Below are 25,709 nucleotides of genomic sequence, written 5' to 3' on the forward strand. Positions count from 1 at the left end.
AGTTGAGGTTTTAAAGACACAGTCGTCGTTGGTTGTCCACAGCCATCCTGAAGACAACTCTGTTAATATTCTAACATTACTTACTCCAGTCAACTTAATTATAAACTTATTTCTTCAATTACAACAGTGATTGGGCCAAGTGATTGTGGCAAAAAACAAAATGACGGATGAAATCACAGTTACTTTTCCTACCCAGGAGACATCAGACTGAACCCATCCCCGTCTCCTGGAAATTAGGGGTCGTGACTAATTTGCAAAAACAAACAAGTTCTACACAAACACATACTTTTTAAACAACATAATGGAGAATCTGTTGAATATATCTGCCAAGTCACAGAGCCCTGATGCTGAAACACGCTCAGTCACAGCAGAGTTCATTTATACTATATCGGCTCATATCAGCTAAAAGCATGATCGGACATATTTTATGGTTAAGTATCAACGCTCACAGCATTTGGTCAAGATTATAGGGAAAGATTGTGGTCTTGATTAAACATTGAGAAAGTTAAAAGTGAAGCATGAAACTGGATGTGTTTACTTTGTTAACTTTTAATTGACACCACATTCTGTTTTTTGTTTTGTTTTGCCTAAACTTAACCAGTCAGAGCTCCTTCGTCTTCTACCACAACTGGTGGATGTGTACACAGGCAGCTGTTTGCTAACACATTAGCTTGAAGCTCTTGATAACTTCACAGCTCTGTATCAAAGCTGTGGCAGCTTGCATCGGTGTCTCTCTCCATCCAAGAGAGATCAGGGCGAAGATGGATGGTCGTAGCAGTAAACGCTTTAAAGAGCTCTGATTTCATTTTCCTCGTGTCCAGTTCGGGACGTCTCTTTCTTTCTGTCTTTCGGAGATCAAGTTCAGATCCGTAAAGCTCGCCTTTGTGTGGGATGTGATCTGTAGTTTACACAAGCACCAAGTGCAGCGAAAAAATGAATGTAAATAATGGAGTAGAAGTCTGAGTTTTTAAAAGGACAGATTTTTCAGCATGACATCAGCACAGGCTCTTGTTTGTATAATGTCCGCTGCCTCTTGATTAAAAGCCTGCTCAGATTTTCACCCAGAGGACTCCTCAAGAGGAGTAGCCTGGCTTCAGCTTCGGCGACCAGATCCTATTAAGAACTGCCTTGTAAGAGGTTTTCTCCTCTTCACTGCGGAAATAACCGCTGTAATGTCTCCCCTTCTTCACCACTTTGGAATGCTCTCCTCTGCCCCCCCACCTCCACCCTCCTGTCCTGCCCCTCTCAGTTTCCCTCTCTTTCTTTCTCCTTGCTCCCATGCTGAGAAAAGTAAGTGAGAAAAATGATTAAATCATATTTCGTAGGGGTGGGGGCTGGGCAGGACAGACAGGGGCTCTTAAAAAAACACTAGGTACATCGTCAAAAAGCAATTTTGGCGCTTAGGTTACAGCCACTGACGGGCTGTTACACAGCGCCCCATGGCGTGGGGCTGGTGGTTAAAATATGAGTGAAGCTGAGAGGACCTCCTTATAGTGATTGAGGAGGATTCCCCACTGTTCGAGGCAAGCTGGAGGTTAGAGCCCAGGAAGATTCACTGCACACCGCTCTGCTGGACAGGATAAACCTGACTCCTCCAGCTTCCTCCAAAGACAAAGCCACTGGTAGCGTATCGCGCACTTGGATTCAAACTGACCATCCTCCATTAAACACAATGCATCCTGGTTAATTTGAATCGTCACGGGAGAACAAATGCGTCTGCAGATTCAGGTCAGCTTTGACTTGATATAGACTCCAAACACATTTCCAGATGGAGAACTTCTCCTCCACTTCAAGGGGGAAGCCGGGCGATCTCATTCCCCCCAACGAGAGCAGGGAAACCGATAGCATAATTTGTCCGCTTAGGGAAGCTCCTGTCGCCACTAAACCCTTTTTTTTGGAATTAAAGCCCATAGAGGGTGGAGATGCCCAGGGGATGCCGGTGTTGTCTGAAAAGTCGGGAGTAGAGTTACTAGAAAATCCCATCCCTTGAGTCTGACCCCCGCGGTGACCCCCTTCCCACCCCAGGGATGGTCCAATGTAGGCCCATACAAGTAAGGAATGAACACGGTGCCTCATGACAGCGAGACAGTAAGTGGTGGCATTGTCAAAAGGGCCATCGAGCAGGGTATCAGGAGGTTAAGTGTCCCGCAAAAAGGTCCTATTCTTCCACTTCTATCTCAACTGCCATCCCACTACTTAATACATTTACAGCCTTCCTTCCCTAAACAGACGGCCACCACCACACACAAAAACTGTACACCGTCTTCTCAAAGTGTCTAAGGTGCTTCTTTGACATGACTTCATAATTTGATTGGATTATGTTTTTCTTTACGTTTTCTTTTCCATCGCTGCAGCCGACTTCAAAGCAGCAGCTCATGACAGGTGCTTACACAGAGAGGCTGTCACTGGCCGACTTCAAACACTGCCATATAATGCCACATTGTCATAACTAGCTACCTGGGCCCCCCGTTATGATGTGAAGATGATATGCCCCCGCTGACCTCAAAGTGAACCTATTATAACAAGCATTCCTCTTTTTGTGTGCATGTGTGTGTGTGTGTGCTCCAGTCTTCTGGCCTGAGTTGAATGTTTGAATTTGTTTGTGCATTAATCTATACGGTGAGAATCAAAAAGACTAAAAACTGAATGTGGCATCAATGTCTACAAACATTTTCTCCTGCACTCCCTTCCCTGCCATCGAAGCCTTTTTATCGATCACTCACATGATAAATCACTCCAGATACCCAGTGTGCAAAACAACTTTCATCATCCCTACTTTAAAAAAAAAGAAAAAAAAAATCAACAATATTTCAACATTTAGTTTTATTTTATCCTGGGGATTCAAAGTGGTTCATGGATTTCGGTCAAACTTAAATCATCTGTTCATCCAGGCAAGATTTTAACGGGCTCTGTGGTTTATTTGAGCCGACTGAGGGTTGACTGCCTTTAATCCATCATTAGTCTGTCTGTTATTGTAGCTGTCATTCATTTGATTTCTTCTGAATAACTCGCATGCAGTAAACTCAAGTGCTCCATATACTCTAGTGGGGTGTGCGTTATTTACTTAAAAGCCGCTCTGATAAGCAAAGTCGTTATTTTTTTTGGGAAGCACCGCCTCTTTTCTTTTCCAAGAATGAGAATTATTTATGACGGCCAATGTCTCATCATTGCGTTTTTTTGCAGGTCATTCTCATTCATCCAGAAAGTCACTCAAGGCCCAATGAAGACGCACATGTGGACATTTCTCACAACTACTCCTTCCATATTTGTCACCGTCCTGTCTTTCCCTCACCCTCTTTCTCCATCTTCTTCCGCCTCAACACAACTTTCCCCCTGTCACGGCATATTAAAAGTGGTTTACATGTGCATGTCCAATGCGATGAATATGGATGTGACCTCTTTCTTTGGTGCCTGGCCGCCCGCCTGCCCTCTCGCCGGCACCCCCCCCAGGCATAAGACACCACTTCTCAATGAGCACAGCATGCATAGGAGACAGAGCTTTACTCCCGCTGAAAACACACACACACGCTCTCTCTCTCTCTCACACACACACACACACACACACCAAGGAATTACACTCATAATCATATCCACACATGCACGCATATATACATACATGCACACATTCCCCAAGACACACACACATACACACACACACACGACTCTCTCATGCTCTCGCTTTTTCTCTGCTGCATCTCTCCACTGACCTTTCACAATGTGTTTTACATAAAAATAAAAGAAGAAGGGGGTGGTAAAGGCCTGAAGACTGAGGTGGGAGAAGATGCTGATTTATAATTCATGTTTGTGACACCTCCAATGAAACTGTGGCCCCTGGTCTATGTCTTCATATGTGGGAGTTCAGGACTTATATGCATGTAGATTCATGTTTTTGTGCACATGTTAGCAGGTATGTCTGCAGACACTGGCCTGTGAATGTGTGAGGACGTCTGAGCACGACTCTTATGAAATAAATACTTGAGTTTCACAGTAGAAGTGCTGTTCCAAAATAAAGAGTGTAACTGTTCAAATACAACAAATGATGAAGAAAAAAATTGCTATTTGGCTGCACCATGTACATTTAGGTTTTTCCGTCTATCTGAGGAGCTTAAAATAATAACTTGAAATCTTTATATATAAATTTAGACTGTTCAGTTTTGATTGAATTTTCCTTTGTTTCTGTTTTAGATGTTTTATTGTCTTTATCTATTCTCTTTTTGTTCACATTTTATTTCTATTTTAGTTTTCTTCATGTTTTTCTTTTACAGTAATTAAGTTCTATGAGACATTTGAACATTCAAATTAAAGCTGCTATATGTGTTGTATTGGTGGATGAATTCATCTTCACCAGTTTCCATGTGTGTTATCAACAGACTACAAGCAAACAAACATGTCTTTATATTTAAACAAAACAATATATTTGTTTTTTATTGTTTTAGAGCTGTTTCCACCTGAGTAAAAATCGTATCTGTTCATCTGTGACGGCACAGTGAGTAAGTTGACTCTTTGGTATTTTAACAACACAGCGGAGAACAATCCCTCGCACATGTTTTTTATTCAAAGCCCTTATTTGGTCACTTTAATTGGTGTTCAGTTATCTTGTTAGGACTAATTAGACAATAGCGAAGGTGATACTGGGTCTGGCAATTAGCACACAGGAGACAAGCTCAGGCTAATCAGCTCAGGCTCCTTAGTGGCACGTAAGATGTGATGCTGGCACATAGTGGCACACCCACCACACTGGAGGGGGGAGGGAGGTTAAGCATTTGTTTTATGATCGCAGACAAACCCTGTGTTAAATTGAGACCAGAGGGGGTGTATATACTTAGAGCAGAATATGTGTGAGTGTAGGTCTCTTGCTCCTCTGCAGCTTAGGATGTAAAGGAGAAGCTATCATCATCACACACAAGCTGAAACAAACCAAGAATGCAGGAGGTTAAAGTTTTACCAAAGTGATAAAAATACAGAATAAATCCAGATGAGGATGAAAAATAAAAATGAAAATAAAGTGAAAAATAAATTAAAAGTGCCTCTTTAAACTCAGTTTTCATTGTGTCAATCTGGCTTGATTACAAAGAAAACTGTGCATGTATCACTGTAAATTATTTCAAATAAAAACACGAAAATATGAAAGTGTTTTGGATACATTATAATAAATTTTGTGTTTTTTAAATGATATCCTTGTAATTCAAATGGGTGTAGTTGCAGAAATAAAAATCTTTAGTTTGAATAAATCTAGTTAATCGTTGCTTTTCTGCTAGCACGGTTTTGTCATTGGTACTTTCCCAAATGAAATATCCCCATTTCCAAAACCCAAATTTCCTAAAAGCTGAATGAGTGGAGGATGTGGAGGAGGAGGAGGAGGAGGGAGGAGGGGGGGAAATTACACATTGTAGCTATTAATGTCTTTGAACTCTGGTCTTTCCCAAGCCTGATGAACAATATAGCCTCTATGTGGGTTCGTGACACGGCAGGGACAGAGCGAGGACGCTCCGAGTGCTGTGGCACCACTAGACCAACACAGTGGCAGTGGCGAGCGTCTGGGGTTGAGTCATGAGTCAAGCACGTCTTGCCAATCTATGAATGTGTGTATACATAACAGAGGGGGTGCACTACTGTTAAATTACTCATGTACTCATGTGAGGATGGGAGGGGGGGGTGACTTTGGGGCAGGATGTGGTTCAAATGGACAAGGGCAAGCGAGGCCCTGTTTCTTCTCTCCAAGACACAAATGTGCATAAACACACTTAACAGAAATACAGACACGCATTCATATCTGTGATAGCATAATAATGACGACACAGCCAGATAGACTGAGACACACACACACACACAGCTCATACTGTGGGCCTAAATATGTAATAACACACAGAAAAACACTGCATGCTCATATATGAATGGTTGGATAGATACACACACACATCCACGCACACATACGCATGCACGCAACCATCTATATCGACTATCATTTGTCAAACGCTGGTTTCGAGTGGGGAAAAGTTCAAAACCCAAATTCCTTTGGCCACGATTTGTTTTCTTTCCCATTGATCACCAAGCAGCTGCTGACTGATTCTCAGCATAGCCAACATAGCCACAATGTTTTCTTAGCATTTCAGACATGCAGACAGACAGGGTGAGAAAAGAGAGGAGGTGAGAAGTGGGACGGAGAAGGGAAGGCAAAATGGAAAGGCAGGGAAAGAGTGTGTGGGACAGGGAGAAGTTCTCTCTGTAGTTTGCTATAGTTTGATAGTTTGTCGGCGGATATTTGATTAAAACCAATGTGGAAACGTAGCTAATGTCGTGCTACTTCCACTCATAGCAAGAGGGCACACTGCCTACTGCAAAGGAAAAAATTATAGTGTTTCAAATATGATTTACCAATGAATAAGAAATAAAAAAAAAGTGACATTTTTGTAGGTCAGTATAATAAATAAAAGGGAGTAGGCTTTGCTATAACTGTGTGAACCCATGATTTTGGAAGCTACCATGTCTCATCTCTTGTCGTCTGGTGCTCTTCCCCTCCTAAATCAGCTCAGTAAACCTCCAAACTGTCTGGTTAAATAGCCAGGAGGCTAATCCAACAGAGCCTCCATTGTTAACGTTAACATGGGACTGTTTGCCGCCCCAAGTTCTAATAATTGGTTCTGCTCGATCTGTTAGCTTCTGTGCTAATCAGCTGTGCTTATAACAAGACATTGATGGATAGCTGTTGGCTAACAAGCTAAAATGATCAAAACGCAAAATCAATCGGAAGGTATCGGGGTGGAAATGAGCTGTTGGCCGGCAACAGCAGCACAGACATCATCAACCACACCCTGTTTAGAGCTTTTAGAGACACACAAGCTCCAAAACCCAAAGGCAGAGCTCAGCTTCATCTCTTTATGTTGAGCTAAAGAGCTAAAATAAACATTTGGACAAGGACAGTTTGAATGAATTATGTGGAATAAATGCAGAATTTCCTGTGTTTGTTACTTCTGTCATTTCCTTGGCCTATTCATCCTCTGTTCCCTTGGCACCAGAGCCACCATCCTCCTTCCTCCATCTCTCCATCCCCTCTTTAATAAACGAGCGCTGGTGGTAATTGCCCAGTCTGGGACGACGTCATTACTCATTCAGATGTCCAATAATGCTGCAGCAAATCCCCCCAACATACACAAACACACACACACACACACACATACACAGGATGGAGGCTCAGTCTGCACATGCAGATCTATATCATTGATCTCTCACCTACCCTCCCCGCTCCCTCCCATGCTTCATTTTTCATATTCAATGAGTGACTTGTAGATTTGGCTGCTCGATACAGATACGTCTCAATTAAGAGAAGCCAAGGGTCTGTATTGACATGTATGAGGACCGGTCGAGCTGCCACGTAGGCCAACGGTCAAAGTACAACCTGACAGAAAGTAGCTCCAGCTGAACTTTTGCTGCAGGCAGCAGGTTTTTAACGAGGCCTGAATCTTCACGAGGAATGTCTAGTGAAGATTTTTGAATATTTCATCTCTAAATATCCATTTGTAGAACAAACAGACTGTAGCGTGGAATATATCATTTAATAGCACAAACTCACTTTTGAGAAATAGTGTGCACTTCATTTTGACACAAAACTCCTCATTTTTCAGTAGTTTAAGAAAAAGTGTATTTATACTGCATCCCATTTCTTTCCTCACTCTCAACCTCAAACATCCGCCTCTGGACTGCATGTTCATGTGAAAATGAGTGCTGACCTAATTCATGTGACTTTTTAATGCCCTTACTCCCCCTCCAAGTACAGTAATAGAATGTATTTCCTTCATCAGTATCAACATATATGAGGGAAAGAAAATCTCACACAACTCTATCTTGACCAAACTATGTATATATATATATACAGTATATGTCTACATCTAACTGGACTTGGGGATTTGTGGTTGTATTCAAACACAATCATTTATTGCCATTTCTCCCCGAGTTACTTAAGAGACACTCTTCAGAGACAAGTCATAGATCAGAAGCGTCCAGTGGTGAAGAGTTCAAGGGTCAAAGCCACAACTTCCACACAAAAATAGACTCGCCAAACCTGAATTTAGAAGCAGAAGCAGAGTGGGGCTGAGGGGTTGAGAGGTGGAGGGGTGGTGGGGGGGCAGAAATTATCCCGGTGCAGCTCACTGGATCCAAGCAGCTGATGAGATGTGGTTTCCCCGGTCTCTGTTGTCAAACTCGCCACAGCACCTGAGGGAAAACAGAGCAGCCTGGGAAAAGAGAAAGTGGGCCAGTGATTGTGTATGCGATGGAAAGGCAGTGTGACTGGAATATGGTTCAGTTTGTTTTTTAAAGATATTGTTTGGAAATCTTTGTTTTAAAATGCAATACTAGATTTCAGAAGGATAACACAAATTTAATTTAATTTACATATTCATTTTCCATATTTCTGTTAGTCTGAATAAAAATCTTTCCCACAATCAGAGACTCCTGGCTCCGATCAAAAAACCTTATTAGTCATGAAAATGTTGCGTTATGTTGAAATTTCACAAAAACCTGAGCAAACACAAGTGTATCATTTTAATCATGTCTCTTTTACATCTCTTCAAGTTTTTTGGTGTCTTATTAGAACATGTGGGGGCAGCTGGAGTGTGATTCATAGATATTTAACCAAAAGATCACGAATCAAATAATCAGAAAAATGAAAAATAAATGAGTCACACTTTGCGTTGCAAAATAATCATGGACATAATCATGGAGTGTTCGTTCCTTTTTTCTTTCTCTTTTTTGGTTTATTGCTTGGACACAGAGGAAGAAGAAGAAGACCAGGTTGGAGAAGAACAAAGGAAAGTCAGTCAGTCTCCTCCCAAACCCTCAAGCCAAACGTAAAGAGACCAATGGTTGAGTAAAGTGTAGGAATGTGCCATCTTTTTAAGGTGGGGTGGAGAGAATGAAAAGCACTCTGCTTCATAAAAAAGCATGTATATACATATATTGGATAACCGTACACCTCGCTGCTGTAACTCATAAATCTCTGTGCTGGGACTGTAAAAAAGGGCCAGGATGAAAGACCTGATTGGCTTATTTTGACTGATCTGTGGGGGGAAGAGTTATTTTTGCCTGTGGACAGACGTTTCTGGCAGACGCTGGGGAATTCACTGTCAGCCGAGTGTTAATATTAACTGTCCATAACAAAAGAGTGTTAGTCTGAGCAGAAAGGTGGTGTAGCCTGACACTGTGCAGACACCTGTATGATATCACAGCAGCAGAAGTGTACATTGTGTATGTCTGTGGTTATAGGTTACACAGTAAAACATGCATTATGTCTTTCACTTGGACTATATAGGAGCTGTGCAGGACATTTTGGATCATTTAGACTCTTATATGGTCGGAGCGCACATGGTTTTTTGGCTCAGGTTGTGATTGTGCAAAATCAGACTTCCTACCACTGTGCACCTTCAGGTCTCTGGACCGTGTTATTATGATGAAACACAGCAGAATAAATAGCAGAGTTAAGTAAAATCACTGATTGCATTTCATGCAACACTGCAAACTGAACAATAGAGCCTCCTTATCTTCTCTTATCTACTGACCGGTGGGACTCAAGGCCTCAGTTTCTCACTGGCTTTTGGTTAAGCGTCTATAGAAGTAAAGGAGCTGAAGGAGGCCTCGGACGCACAGGAAACAAAACTACGTAATCCTCTTGAACTTTCACAAAAGTATTCATCACCGGTCGTCATAACTGTGGATATGAGACAATGAGACATGATGTTGACTGCAGCTCCTCATTGCGACCACTCTTCACTCGTCACACATCTTCACTTCAGCTCCCCTCTCCTGCTCTTCCTCTCTTCCCTCTCTCTTTCTCTCTCTCCCTCTCTTTTTTACAGTCTTCAGGAATGTGAGGTCTCCTTAGTGATTTATAAACATACACATAATAAATGGGAGGCTGTAGTTTAAGCGGTGATGAAGCATTCTCTCTCTGGGACACAGCGCTGGCCTGCGTGTGATTTAAAGGGCTGACATTTATGGCTTGCAGGCCTATTATTCAGAGTGACTGTCTGTGTACAGACCAGCGTTTTACAGCGGCTACACAGAGGTGAGCCCAAAACTAAACTAGGATCTGACACAGGCTAAACATCCCAGTCAGAATACTACTGTGACATATCACGTGGTGCTGAAGCGGTGGAGTATGCGGCCACGGCCTCAATTAATCTTTCAGTGTAATCTCACAGCGCTACACAGGGGTATGTAGTACGCATATCAGATTTCACACAATAATACTGTGAATACTGTTTTCTTCTTCCTCAAGATAATACCAAATGATCCCACTAACAATGATGTGCGTCCTTCCCATAAGCCAGAATATGTACAGTACGTTTACAGCAGTTCAACATTAGCTGGTTATTTAATCATGAACTGAAAGCTCTGTTGTGCAGTTCCGCTGTATTGTCTCGCGTCCGGCATTAATTATAAATGTTTTGTATTTTATTGCGGTGCGAAGTGGGCCAAAATTATCCATTTCACAGTTAACTGCTACTTTGTTTTCACATAAGCCATAACCTGCCTGCCTGCCACCAATGTGCAGCGGATTGCAATCGACGACTCAGCGGCCGACATCACTATCTGTCCAAGATAATAGATGACAATAATGGGAAACTGTCCCTAAGCACTCGTTTGGAGTCTTCCTGCCCATTTACTGATACCCTTCATATTTAATTCCCCTCCTATAGCCAGGAAAACAGACACTTTAAGTCCATCTAGAGGGAGCACATTTACAATAAAAGGCCAGCTGAATCCTCGGCTCACGTTTCCTTCTAACTGTGGCAGGACATAAACCTTCGAGCCAGACCTCATTTTCTCGGCGCCATCTCCCGAACACTGCTACAAAAAATCAATAAGGCTGCACACAATCCTCTTAACTTTGGAAGCCATTGTGAAAATGTCTTTGTCGAAAGAATATGGGGAATATTTTTCTTCTTCTTGCTTGGGTTTTTTGTGTCACTCTGATTTCCTTTTAATAGTCAGAAGGAGTGGAGGCCCTCACTTGTTGCTAAATTAGCATCTAGCTGTGTGTTCTGGCCATATTTTCTTGACACAGGTCTATAACACAAGCAGTCTGTTGTTGTGCATTATGGTCACTGTAACTCAATTCCTTCAGCTGAGCAAGGAGAAATAATTCAATCGCGTTGCAAAGATAAAGATCCCTGGAGCAGGGCGGAGAGATCTGCTCTGCCTGTATCAAGTTATACTCTGGAGATTAGCGCGTAGCATGTAGCGTTTAGCTGGTAGCTACACTGAATCAATGCTGACTTTGATTCACATAGTCAATAAAGCAGGCTGGCTTATTGTATCACAGCGTTCACATAGGTTAAACTGTCACAACATAACACAAGTGCTTTCATAAAGACTGGGAAGGCTGCTGTGTTTGTACAATACAAAGTCTGACACATTCACAGGGTTTAAACATTTTGAATATAGAACAGGATAAGATAAGATAAGAAAAGAAAAGAAAAGAAAGATAAGATAAGATAAGATAAGATAAGATAAGATAAGATAAGATAAGATAAGATAAGATAACCAATTTAAAAGAAATGGTTTCACAAATTACTATTGCTGTTCTCAGTGGAGCTTAACTTGATTCAATTGTATGCAAGAAAAATAAGATGCAACTTTGATTTGGCTTTTTAATAATAACAATAAAGAGACATTAGTTTTATAGCAATGGTATAAATATGCACTGATCAAATGGTCAAGTGTTATATCTCCATGGTGATGGCAAAACGGCAACGAGACAGGCCTTGTTCACAGCAGACATTCAGACATGTCACGGTAGGGAAACCACAGATGTAATTAGTAAGATGATTAATGACTGCATTTCTGTCACTGTCATGAATTACTGATGGACGGCACTGAAACAGAGCCATTATTAATGGTTTTAGTTCCACTTGTGCATTCATTGTTATGAGAGGTTAAAACGAGCAGCATGGAGAAAGATTGACTGTAAATGTTATACTTAAAAAAAATGTATATGTCGACTGATGTTTGGCATCATTAAACCTTATTTCTTTTTACATTTTGTGATGCCTGAAGAAGGTCGCAATGACCGAAAGCTTGCAATAAATTGATATATGCACAGCGGGTTTTGAGTGTGCAGTTGCTATTTTGCTGTTTTCTAAGTTTCTAAGTTTCTAGCTCCAGCACCCCTTCGAAGTATTTTGACTACGGATGAGCGGTGGCCTTTTTCACTGTAAATTTTGTGATTTAAAAAATGTTCTAAATTAAGTTCTGAGCTAAAAAACTGACCTAAAAACTCAATGCACACATTTTGAAAATAACCCGGTGGAATATGTAAGATCTTGAAAGTGGAGTGGAGCCTGTGTTGTATACGTGTGTGAGCGTGTGCATCTTTGTGCATGTGTACACATGTGTGTGAGTGCACATTTTTTCACCCCCTCGACAAACTCCCTCCACTCTCCTGCACCCTCAGCATCTATTGCCTTCTGCTGTACATCACTCTGACAGCAGAGGCTCCAGGTGGAAGAGGTCTTCGAGGCCTCCTCCTCTGATGGACAGGAATAGTCTGGAATCCCCCAAACGGAAGTAACCTCACATTGACCCCATCCAGTCACGACTTGCACGACCCCTCAACTTCTAACCTCTGACCTCTGCTGCCTGATTCTGCAACACATAAACAGAAGAGGGTCAGAATTCTTATGAAACAGCTGCATTAGTCTTCATGGAGCTTTCATCTGGTTTGCAGTGTTTGTTTCCAGAATAATAAACTTAGATGTGCTGCAGATATCCATTCTGATTCATGTTGGAATAAACTTGTTTCATTTTTCCTCATTGACATTTATGTATTGTTTCATAAGCTTGTTTACAAAATATACAGTATTACATTTCTTTTCAGCCACAGCAAATCTCTCTCAGCCTGTACAGGGTTAAAAAGCAATATGTATGCTGCAGGCAGAATCCACTTCTCCCCAGAGCTGAGCAACAGTGATATTCTCCCCCCCCAAAAAAATAAATGACAATGCAACCAGAGGTGGCACATAAATTAAAGTGGCAGGATGATTGATGACTTGCAGAACAGCAGAAAGGGTGTTTGAATCGCTTTTTGGTAGAAACAGGAAATATGCATGTACCACCCCCTCCCCATCACACACACACACACACACACACACACACACACACACACACACACACACACACACACACACACACACACACACACACACACACATATACAGTACATGTATATTATCTTGCACATACACACACAGACAATGCAAAAACTATCATGTCTATGCGCACACATGCACATAAGCTGAGACACCATTTGCCATGTGTAACCACATCAATCCAAAACCCTTTGCAACATCCTTAAACACACCCCTGAGAGCCGGAGAGAGGGGAAAATAACAATGGAGAAAGTGTGTTAGCATTCTTGTATGTGTGTCCAATGTCCATGTGTGTGTGTGTGTGTGTGTACTGCAGCCCCAACCCCACAACCCCTAAATGAGCTACATGCAATATTAAAGGATGCAAAATTAGTCTGCGAGCGAGGATGCGCTTGGAGCCCCATTGGTAAGTGACCCACCAATGGCACCATGGGAAATAAGCGGACTGGGCGTACGATTGCTACACAGACCGGGTGGATATTGTTCCCACTATTCAGCCGATCCATCACTTACTGCACATGCTAATTCTCCTCTAGACCACGAACCATCCGCAGGGGTATATCTATACAACCTGAGGGGATGGCAGACCTATTGACCCTAATTACCATTGCGACCATTTACAACCTCTACGTCAAACTCTGGCTGTGTGTTTTTAAATGGTCACTGCGTCAGAGGGGCAAACTGACCTACAGAGACTTGTACTTTGGGCGCTAACAACAAACACCGATGAGTAAAGTGCAACACAACTCTGAGGCAAACCCCCACTGCTGGACATCTGCAATATCTTGAGTAAGCATTTGTTCTGATTAACCTCCCCTCCACGGTTATTTCCCACCTCAAATGTAAAACACGTTCAAAAAACAGCCATGGGAATAATTCCCCGAGTAAAGTTCCAAATATTCTTGGACATTGATCTCGGTGTTCATGTTGCAATAGCGGAGAGGATCATGAAAAACTCTCCTGAGTGAGTAACGGCAATAATGTGAAACAAGTTAGCTATCAGAGCTGCTTTTCGGTCTTCAGGGGCGATTCCAAGTCCAAGTAAAGCCTCCAGTCTGTGAGAGCCAACTCCACGTCAAGTCTTAAGTTCTTCAGAGCAAGTCCAAATCTTCAGACACAAATCTTCAGACGCAAACTGAAAGTGAAGATGTTAAGTCTTTCAAGTCTCTGAATGCTGACTATTACATTAGATGACTTGGCATCTGAGCTGAAGTCCTTTCAGTGAATAGGTAACATTATTAAATGTCTATATTGTGTTGTTCTAGGAAATCAAGTCCCATTACAGTCACATCTCATTCTCAAATACACATTTTTGTGACATCAGTCTGAGTCCAGTCCAAGTCTTAAGTCACCGTTATGCAGCTCTGGTCGCCACGGAAATGAAAAAAAAAATAAAAATAAAAAAAACACTCAGCTGACTTCTCCTTAATAAATTAATGCTACAGATACAGATACAACAAAGTGCTTTAAAAGATTGGACTTGGAAGGCAACAACACAAGTAAACTATTGGAGGTCTATTGGAGGGAGGGGTGGGGTGGGGGTTATTATTAGAGGAGCACTTAAATGTGGGACAGTTTGGTGTGTGTGTGTGTGTGTGTGTGTGTGTGTGTAGTGTTAACGAAGGGGGCGAGACCGTATGAGATCAGCCCTCACCTTGGAACATGACGGGCTGGATTTTACTGCATCTCTTAGTGCCACTGAGCTGGCATAGATAGATAGATAGATAGATAGATAGATAGATAGATAGATAGATAGATAGATAGATAGATAGATAGATAGATAGATAGATAGATAGATAGATAGATAGATAGATAGATAGATAGATAGATAGATAGACAGAGGGTAAAAGCAGCAAGAGAGAGAAGGTGGAGGAGGTGGAGGGACAGCGGTACAGTCCAGCGCCGTCTTTTATAGCCCCATTCCAGCAGATGAGCAGCATCAATCTTTACCTCACCACTGGGATCAGGCCTGGCTGCTGCTATCAGCAGACTGGGAGTGGGAGGGCACATGTAACACACACAGACACGCACACACAAACACGCATACACACACAGTTTTTTTTTCTAGCTATCTTTGTAGGGACCCGTCATTGACATAATGCATTCCCTCGGCCCTGACTCTAACTAATCAGAGTGTTTTGGTCCTCACAATGCTCCTCCCAGTCTTTGGACCCCGCTAATACACAAAAACACACACACACAAACACAAGAGTACATACCGTATATATGTTGTACGTACATGTGTGTCAGACAAAAACAAGAATTACACACTGACCATTCCACAGTTTAACATTGTCCTAGAAATTGTGTTTATATATTGCTAATTCATTTTTCACAGTCAGAAACATAATTCCCGCCAGGATTAGTTTCAGTCGTGATGTACGTCCAGTCAAGGTTGTAGCCATGTTCTCGTACCAGACGCGAGTTTGTGTAGCTGTTCATGTAACTGTCGACTTTGTCATTGTTAAACCACGACAACAATCTTTGGCTAAACTTGACCGAGCGCTGGAACGGCCGAAAAGAAACAAAATACTGTATTACAAAAGCAGATGTTACCAAGAAAAACAAACTAAAGACATTGTCATGAATATTTTCTTCACAACCCAATAAAAAGGGATTTTGGCATTATATTTCTTTCATTTCTAATGCATTTACTAATAAAAGCTGGTGGTGTATTAACAGGGTTTTAGGAGATTTACTCTGTCACACACACACGCACACAAAGACACATGTCTCTGCAAATGGACATGCAAAACAAGAAGAAGACAGATGTACTTGAACGCAGCTTGCTCACACACTCACATTCAGAGGAAACATTACGGTAACAGACAAATGAACTCGAGACAAACAAGAAGAGAAATGTTCCGTCACGCATCAGCATCATTTTCCCAACGCACACACACACACACAGACGCACACATCACAAACATACAATGACTCATGTGCCACATTTGCCTTAAGACACTTTCTTGTACATGCAGCAAATTAATAAAGCACAAGGTGTGGCTGTTGGAGGTGGTGGTGGTGGTGGAGGAGGGAAGCAACACACAGCAAAATAGAAAATGTTTTTGAATTATACATTCCTGCCATCAGTGACAAATTGAGAGAGGGATTCGTCATAAATCATAAGCATGCCGCGCTGCCTACCCCGAGAATTGCTTGGTGGGCAGCAGCCGGAGATTTAGGGGTGTGTTGTTGCCTGGTCTGTGGCTCCAGCCTGCAGCCACACCTTCACCTATACTGCTCTCCTATGAGGCGTACGTTATGTCCAACAAACATCAAGGTGACAGCGTGAAGAGGGAAGTCTCCATTCATCAGTAATTTTTCTGTGCCAGCAGTTTACGTACAGTTTTTTATTTGTTTCATGTATCATTTTACTGATCACACATCCTACTTTGTGTACAAGTGGTGTGATGGGACATTTCTCATTTTTACACCACTGCTGTTGCTGCTGCAATTTGAAAACGACAACAACAAAAAAAAGAGTTATTTTTCTGTTACTCTTTAAAACAGCACATTTTAATCAACATGCCACATTGCACAATTCAAGATTACATCTGTCAACACAATTAGCTCCTTTTTATTTAGAGCCAGCTGTAAACCACAGTAAATTAGTCATGGGCTAATGCAACCTTGATGCATGAGCACAGACAGAGTAGTTTCTTTATCACCAGCAGCGAGATACAAGTCTTTCAGGTCTATATTTTGTTTTTTTCAAGCTTCGATGACAACGTGCATGTGTGGTCTGATGCTTGGTGTTTTTTAAATAATCGTGATATGTGGTTCAACATTTGCAAAAGCAAAATTTCCCAAGAGATAATAAAACGTCATCTGCAGAGGGTGTGAACGATGACCTAATACATAATAAAGGCGAGCTTCATACATATGTTAGTGTTTTCAGACATTAAAAATGATAACACAATAAAGGCAGTGATTTAGGTTTTTCTCGGTGCAACCCATAAGGTGACACAACAACAACACCCAGTGTAGCTGCACATGCACCACAGCAGCCCCCCCTTCATTCTGTTTAATGGGGGTTTATGTCTTTTCTCACTGCTGGTGTTTGGGTAACACTTGGAGTAACAGCCCCTCATGTCTGGAGCAACCACAGTAGATCCAGACACACCTTTAGACAAAAAAGGAGGGAAAAGCTCACAAAGAGCTGCAGCCAAGAGAAAGACAGACTTCATCCATCATGGCAGCTAAACAAACAGCAGCATGGTGGCGGAACAGGGCAGGGCAGAGATGACCACTGTGGTGTAAGTATAAGTGTGTGTGTGGTGACCACCAAGCTATACTGTATGTTTTAATGCATATGTGTGTGTGTGGTCATCTGCTGTGAACAGGAATGATGCGGTAACGGTGTCTGCACGGCGAGAATGTAAGGTTAAAAGCTGGATCATCCAGGATTCACAAAATGATGCAAAATTAAACCTATTGTGTCCTAATAGGATCATCTGTTGTTGAAAATGAGAAATACAGTTTTGCAGCATTAAAACACAAACAGGCAGGTATTGAAATAGTAGAGAAGACAACAAGGTTCATCCTTGATTTATGCCCATAGGATGGTGACAAGGCTGGAAACTGCCTTTCTTAAAAAAGCAGGAATTTACACACATTGTAACTACGTAAGATATATGTACTGAACACCAACTTCACAACATGTGTAAACTCTGGTGTAAAACTAAACCTAAAGTGAGGTCCGTTTATCCTTTATCCCCTGAATTCATCGTCAATCGTCAAAGTAAGGCGTCCACCATGACACACACACACACACACACACACACACAGATACACACACTGGGGTTTAAGCGTTTGCAGAGTCTGAGGATCTCTGGTTCCCAGCGCCCACTGGTCCATACGCAACGTCTGTTGTCAATAAATAAATCACCGATGAAGTCAGACTCCCGTATTTGCACAGTGATTAAAACTCACGAGCCGAGGCGCTTAAACGAACCTAAACAAAACAAACGGGTGCAAAGGTTTGACACACTCATACACACACACACACACACATACTTGCTACAGATACACGAGAGTATGTGGACAGATGCTGAGCTAATCTCAGAAAACACATGTGAGTGGGCATTTACCATAGGCACAGCTATTTTGAATATAAAAAAAAAATGGATAAAACCTGTTACTATTGATAAAAGGAGAGGCCATTGTCCAACTCAATAGTATAGATCAGTGATGTGTGCTAAATGGTAGTACATCAAATCAAAATGTTTATTATTTCTCACCATAATAATGAATTTTTAACCATTTTGTAGAGGAAACAGTTTCTTCACCTGAGCCCCGCTCTTTGCCATGGTGCTCTGGTGCCAATGACGGGGCCTGGTGCTCTCTATTAGCTCCTTTGCGCGTTAGGAATGTACATTTATGAAAGTGCACCAGACCGTTGACATGGTCCTGTTTTTTATCTTAGGTCAGAGCAGATACAAGTCTTCAACCACCACGGTCAGAGTTAGCAGCAACCTGTGTAGCTGTTTCACCTGATTCATCAAAGCCAAATCTCAAGCAGCATGAAAAGTGCAAACGTCTGATATCCTGTAACATAACAGGACAGCAGCTGCCTCCCTGCTGTTGACGAGACACTTTGTATTTTTCTCCTCGGTTCTGATTTATGTGAAATTCCAACACCTGTGTGTAGGGGTTCGTTTCAGTTGGACGAGACGCTACAGTCTTCCCGGCAGCGGCCACATCAAGCCTGGGCTGAGAAGAGTCCACTCTCACAAAGCTCTTTTGAAGTCTTCAGAAAAATTATCTTATCCTATGACACGTTACATTATTGCTTATAGTAAAGAACTGCAACAGATCACTGGAAAAAGGTGCACTGCACTTTGAGTTTCTGCAGTTTTTATTTGAGTTTTATCAAGTTTTCATCCGAGACTTTTTCTAAGCTAATTAAACTTATTGCCTGAGAATTTGAAAAAAAAAAAAAATCATTTCTATATCGAAGAACTGCTGCTAGAAGTCTGCACGTCTTCCCACCAGACTGCCACCTCCTCCGGAGACGCAATTCGATGAGAGGCGCGTCGACGGTGCAGATGGGAATATCGCACGGAGCTTTGAATAAACGTCCCTGGGTAAATAACTGACTGCACCTTCAAACCGCCCCAACCCACAAATCCCACTGACTTAATCTCCGCTCGAAGCCTCATCCAAGAGCACCGTCTCGCTAACTATCAAAGCGAAAATCAAATATTTTGTTTTGAGCTTCACTAATATCAGCGTTTTTTACTCCACTCCTAATGGCATTTTTATTGATCGGCTTCTAAATGGCGGGCCCCATATATTTGACGGCACTCATTTAAAGTAGAAGTGAGTAATAGCTGTCTGAGGGAAGGCCGTAAAGCTGTGTGTGTGTGCGTGTGTGTGTGTTTAATCGTGCTCTGTCGTTGTGGTATGGAAGGAAGGGAAGAGAGAAAGAAGAAAGAGAGGAAGGAGGAAGGGATGGAGTTTTTAATTTACTGAGCACAGGAGAGCAAAGGGGGAGAGGGGGAGGAAGTGAGGGGGAGGTGGTGTAGGAGAAGGGTGAAGACTTTAGGAAAGGTGGGTGAAGGATAAGCAGTAAAAACACATTTTCCATACCTAACAAAATTTGTACTAAAGCATTTCTGCAAACGCAACCCGTTTCACCTCCACACACTCATACATCACCTCTCCGCCTTCGCAAACAAACCTCGTAGTCCCCCCTTCCCCTCCCCTCTCTGTCCCCTCCTTCATCTCCCTCTCCCTCTCCCTCTCCATCCCTCCATCCCTCTCAGGTCATCAGCGAGCGAAACCACAACAAAGGGGGGCCGTTGCCGCGGTGACCTTGGCTGTGACATCATGTGGCGGCAGAAAGAAATGAAGCCATTAGGCCGAGGCAGTGCTTGCCCATAAATCAGACTGTTTCCAATAAGCTGCCTTAATGGTCATCCATCACCCCGCCAGCCAGGGCCCTCCGCGCCCAACCGCCTGGGGAACGGCCACAGGGACGCAAGGAGTGGAGGGGAGGAGGAGGAGGGGAGGAGGAGGGGTAATAATGGGGGAGAGAGAGAGAGAGAGGAGAAACAGCCCAAGTAAAAAACTGGGGGGAAAGAGAAAGGAGAGGAATAGAAGTGACAGAAGAGGGAGAGAGAGAGGGGAGGGTGAGGAACCAAGCAGAGATGGGGGAGAGAGTGAGGGGACAGAAATAAGGGGCTGAAAAGAGAGAGAGGTCTATAGATGGAGGAGAAGAAGGGGGGAGAGGGGGAGACAAGACAAGGGGTAGAGTGGAGGGAAGGTGGGGGGGTCAAAATGGGGTAATGACAGGCTAAAGAGGGCAGTTGGAGAACAAAAAAAAAGATGGAGGAGAGACAAAAGGAGAAGAGGAAAGGTGTCAATGGAAGGAGAGAGTTTTAAAGAGAAATGGGAGGAGAGAAGGTGAGGGAGACGGAAGTGGATCGTATCAGCTGAGGTTAACAAGGAGAGGGGGGGGGGGTAGGGAGGTGGAGAAATAAAATAGCAGAGCAGTGAGACGCAAGAGAGAGAGAGAAAAAAACAGGATGAGGGTGATGATCCACACGAGTAAACAGAGAGAAACCTTTGATAATGAAGAGAATGAGAGGAAAAGAGGAAAAAAGACACAGACTGTGTTACACAAACACTAAACAAGATGTGCTGATGCTTCTAGTCCCACAGAGCCAGGTGAGGTGTGGAGATCATCACCTGCTGCAGACTGGTTTTACTCTAAATCTTGAGCGCTGTGTGGATTTAATCAGCAACTGTTTAAAGGGATAGTTCAACATTTTGGCAAATTGGCCCATTGCCATAATCCCTATAGTCATAGCAGTAGGTTCGTTACCTTTAATTGTCGTGCAAGCTATTTTTAGAACGGCGGAGCAGAGCTGTGAGCTGCTCAGAGCTATGCTACGGAGGCTGATGGGATTTCTTGGTTTCCCTCATCAAACTCATCAAATACACAATCCAACAACTCCAAAACGCTCTGGTGGACAAGTTGTGACCTGCACATTCACCACGCTATGAGATAATAACGGATCGTTACGAGACAAAGTTGTTTTAGAGGCAAATGCAGAGACTGCTTGCCAAAAAACTGCCCCCAACGGGAAGGCGCATCAGCAGTTTTGCAAGAATTTACCTCAAAAACAACTCTGTTTCGTAACGTTCTGTTATTATCTCATAGCGTGGTGAATGTGCAGATCACAACTTGTCCACCAGAGCGTTTTGGAGTTGTTGGATTGTGTTTTTGATGAATTTGATGAGGGAAACCAAGAAATCCCATGAGCCTCCGTAGCATAGCTCTGAGCAGCTCGCGGCTCTGCTCCGCCGCTCTAAAAATAGCTTGCACCGACAATTAAAGATAATGAACCTACTGCTAAAACTATAGGGATTATGGCAATGGGCCAATTTGACAAAATGTTGAACTATCCCTTTAAGTGAATTTCCTAAAATAGTCACTAGGCAGAAAAACACGTGGAGCCAAATGTCATCAAAGTTTTTAGTTTACAATAATAAAAAAACACTTCTGTGGTGTAAAATGTGTCCAGTGAATGTCAGCACAAAACACCAGTGACAACATTCCTAGTACAAAGTGATAATTGAATGACTTTTTCCACTTTCCCTTTGCATTTAATTTCTCTCGTACTCAGCCTCATTTGCTACTTATAACCATTTCTTTCCTGCGGGTGTAGTATTTTTTTTTTTATTTCTCTTCGGTTCATGTCGCTACATATTCCATTCATTAACATCTTTATTTGTTCCAACCCATAGGCCTGGCAGCAGTTTAGAAATTGCAGCGTTTAAAACAGTTTCAGCTAATATTCACTTGACAATCAAGACGGAAAATTACACACAAGTTAGAACAAAATACATAGAAGCCCACGGAGCGAACAGAAGTATATCACATGAAAACATCCTTGTGCTGTGGAAACATCGGTGTTTGCCAAACCCCAAACCCCTGGTAGCAAAACCATGGCTGCAGGAATTACTCCACACACTCCCAGTAGTCATGTCATCAGGAACCTGGTGTAACAGGCCCTGTCTGTAGCCCACACCACACCAGCCTCTTGCTGAAAGCTTCAATCTGACTTATGACGCCTGCAGTCTGCAATTGTGGTTGGGCATCCTTACTTTCTCTCACTGGGGTTGTTGGTTTGTTTTCCTCCTCTTTTTTTAGCATCTTCTATCACAAGGTTTTTTCCTGATCCTCATCCTGTTCTGACTGAGTCTTGTTCTTTCTCATATTTTACCATTTTATTTCCCTCTTGCACAGCTCTCCCCACTCCCCCCCCCCCCTTTCTCTCTCTCTGTGTCTCTGTGTGTATGTGTGTTGACCATATTCTCAAGGAAAACGAGAGCCCATTTTGGCCAAAATCAACTCACCCAGAAGTCACTTTACAACCCGTGCTCTTATGAGCCCTGTAAATGTAAGCTGAAAAATGATGTGTGTGGCGCGGCTCTCCTCTTAGGTTTCCCCAAGTACAGCAGCCAAATTGTTTTCGCTAGGCACTACGAGAGGCATTATCCATCATCTTGAATGAGCTCTGTAATTGGGATTATAGGAGCAAAAGTGCAAAAATTGACTTTGAGAGTGATAGCATTACAAGTGGGCCTTTCACATGAAATAAGAGGGAGAGTGTGCACTGTATGCTAGTGTTTTGGCACATGTTTGGTTAACACTGTGCATATGTGTGTGTGTATGTGAGACAACTTCAAGCACCATGTCTTTGTATATACGTATATTAATGTGTATGTGTCTGAAAGTGTATGAATTTATGTCTGTATGTTTTCATATGGCGCGCACACACAGGCCCTCTGGATGTTTGTGTATTTATACAGTGTTGTGTCTGCATGTGCTGCACATTTACTTAATAGAAATGTATGTGTGTATTTGTATTTCTGGCACACTTAAGGTTTAATAATCAGCGTTCGCCACCTGCTAACAATCTGCAAACGAATAAAAATATCACTTTCAAGAATTTTGATCTTGCTTTTTTTTTCTCATATGTGCACACGAGAAGAAATGCTTTCCCTATTGGAAGCATTTGTACATTAGTGCAAGACTCTGACTCTGCTGCCTATCACCCACTTTGATAATTGTATTGTTTGTTAACATGTAAAAAGATTTTCATTTTGTATTTTATTTATGATTTATGACGGCAGCTTTGCAGCGGTTTTGCCACAAGTTTGCCAACATCTCTGCAGTTAACTGGAGTTACTTCACCAAAATACTGTCTCCAACTACAGCAACTACAATTACTACATTTGCAATATGACATGACATTAATAAAGTGTATCACTGCTGTTGCTTGTGTTACTAGGTAGCTAGCATGTAGCCTAGCTGAGGACCAAGGAGACATTTGTACAAATACAACTGTTATTAGATCTTGCTTTATCTTTAGTTTTCTGTCAAATCACATCAGATTTTTGTTGGTTTAAGTCTGGTTGTAGATAAAAACTAGAGATATTTTTGTTAGTCTCATCAGTACTTTGATCTTTGTTTAGTGAAGATCTAGACAGACACAGACATTAATCTTCTAATTTTGTTGTTGTATCTTATTGTTTAGCGATCTGTGTGTTCGTCTCATTCTGGATGAATTTAGTCTTTAGATTAGTGTCTTCAGAGAACAAGAAACATCAGATAACATGACTTTACAGGTTGTTTCTTATTCACAGTTCTGCGACAGGTCAAGCAGCGACAGCACATAAGCGATATCCAGTCATACTCTTCATTACCAGAGGGGAATTTACATCTGCCAGTCAGAGGAGAGCGTTGTCAGTGGCCGTGGTATAAATACACGAGTAGGCTGTGTTTCTGTGTGTGTGTGTGGACACTGTGTTTACCTCTGTGTTTGTGTGTGTGTGTTTGACTATAAGTGATCTACTGTGGAGTGTGTGTACAGAGCAGACAGGCTGACAAACACCAGCTCAGCGGGTGCTATTTTATTCATGGTGGGTAATCCCTGCTCTGCACCTCCTTAATCTGCCGCCATGGAGTTTTTGTCCAGAGTTCAGCCCCCACTCCACCTCCACCTCCTCCACTTCCTATTCCTCTTTATTTCTGAGGCCATGTCCATATTAGTTTTCCCCTCTGATCAATCACACTGAAAACTTCTCCACTGACATAAAACAGAGAAAAATAGCAAATGTGGAAAAACGTAGGAAGCTGGAGCCAGCAAATGTTTGGCAAATCTAACAATTAATCAGTTATCAATCTCTCCGTTAAACGATTTTCTGTTGCTCCCCTGATCAATTTTTCAACTAAGTTTTTAGTCTAGCATAAGCGTGAATAATAATGATTTGCAGGAAAGACAGATTGTCAATGTGACACCTGAATTCAGTCAAATCTGGAAGAAACAAACTTTTACTGAAGTGTGTTCAAAACAAGCAAAGAAACTCGACTAAAACAGATGTGATTTCTTTAGTTAATGTGCACACGTCTTTTCCACATTGGTGTCGGTTTATATTAGTACTGGATGTGGCTTCCGTGGTAAAACACATTTGAACGGTTCTCCAAAACTATCAGATGCGGCGAGCACCTTAGAAAAGAGCAGTAAAGCTCGAGGCCTGCGCTGTTGGCTTTTTATTCTGCCTCTTTTCTCTCAACCACACTTTTTTCCTTTCTCTCATCTCTCTAGGCACCAGTCTTCAGTTATTATCCCCCCGCACACACACACACATAGACACACACACACACACACTGGGGACCTCGGTGGCCCTTCTCAGCTGGTACAGAGCCCCATATGCTCTAACTCCTGTTGTTATTGTTGTTGTTTGGCTCCCCGGCTCATTTGACGTGTGGACCCATGACAGTGTCCAGGACCCCTTCCAAGTCCTGCCTGGTGCCTTTTTGTGTGTGTGTATATGTATGTGTGCGTGCACGTATATGTGTGTACATAAATTTCTTGTGTATACAGTACAATGGAATGACGCTGTCTCTAATTGCATGTTTTTGTGTGTTTCTCGGCTCAGTGTGAAGGCGCGTGTGTGTTTGTATAGATTTATACATGTATATGAGTGGCCACTTGTTCATCATTAGTACTGTAAATTAAGCCGTTAGTGTGCCTGTGCTGTTGAACTTGTGTTTTTCTGAGGGCCATCATGGTGAGGACATTTTTGGGAGGTGAAGATATTTTTGGTCGTCACCTCTTCAAACGAATGTTTGAGGGTTAAGCCGTGGTTTTTAGGGTCAACGCTGGAATTAGGTCTAAGTTAAGTTTAGCATTAGATAATGCGATGTGTCACTGTGTGTGTGAGAGAGAGAAATAAACTTGTACTAAAAGTATTCACCGCGTAACCCAGTGTGGATGGGAAGCCACCCACGTTGCCACCGGTCTTCTACATGCAAAGGGATATTAGTACTTTATATAAAAGGCAGTATTTTAAATAATTGTATGAAGTGTAAGTTCAGATTTTTGTTTTTGGCATTAATAATAATTTTGCAGTGATATTCATTCATCATCATCATACATTTGATTTATAGTGATAGTGTAAACCCTACAGGCTTGTGGATATAACAAATGCTAAATAAAGAACGGTATTTTTTAAAGGCATGCAAAGCTTATCTTGCTGACCTCT

General features: G+C 42.2%; 1 long non-coding RNA gene across 2 annotated transcripts in view; it reads right to left on the minus strand.

Annotated features, from left to right (window-relative positions):
• Positions 1-8,104: 8,104 nt before the first annotated feature.
• The window catches only part of LOC146973192 (uncharacterized), a 51,403-nt gene continuing 33,798 nt past the window's right edge, over positions 8,105-25,709 (minus strand). For both annotated transcript variants that reach the window (XR_015037721.1, XR_015037722.1), the window contains exon 4: positions 8,105-8,231. This is a non-coding gene — a long non-coding RNA (uncharacterized LOC146973192). The remainder of the gene's footprint in view (positions 8,232-25,709) is intronic.

The sequence above is a fragment of the Trachurus japonicus genome, chromosome 15, assembly GCF_045865225.1.
Source record: "Trachurus japonicus isolate A0001 chromosome 15, Traja_1.0".
In the NCBI taxonomy this organism is placed as follows: Eukaryota; Metazoa; Chordata; class Actinopteri; order Carangiformes; family Carangidae; genus Trachurus; species Trachurus japonicus.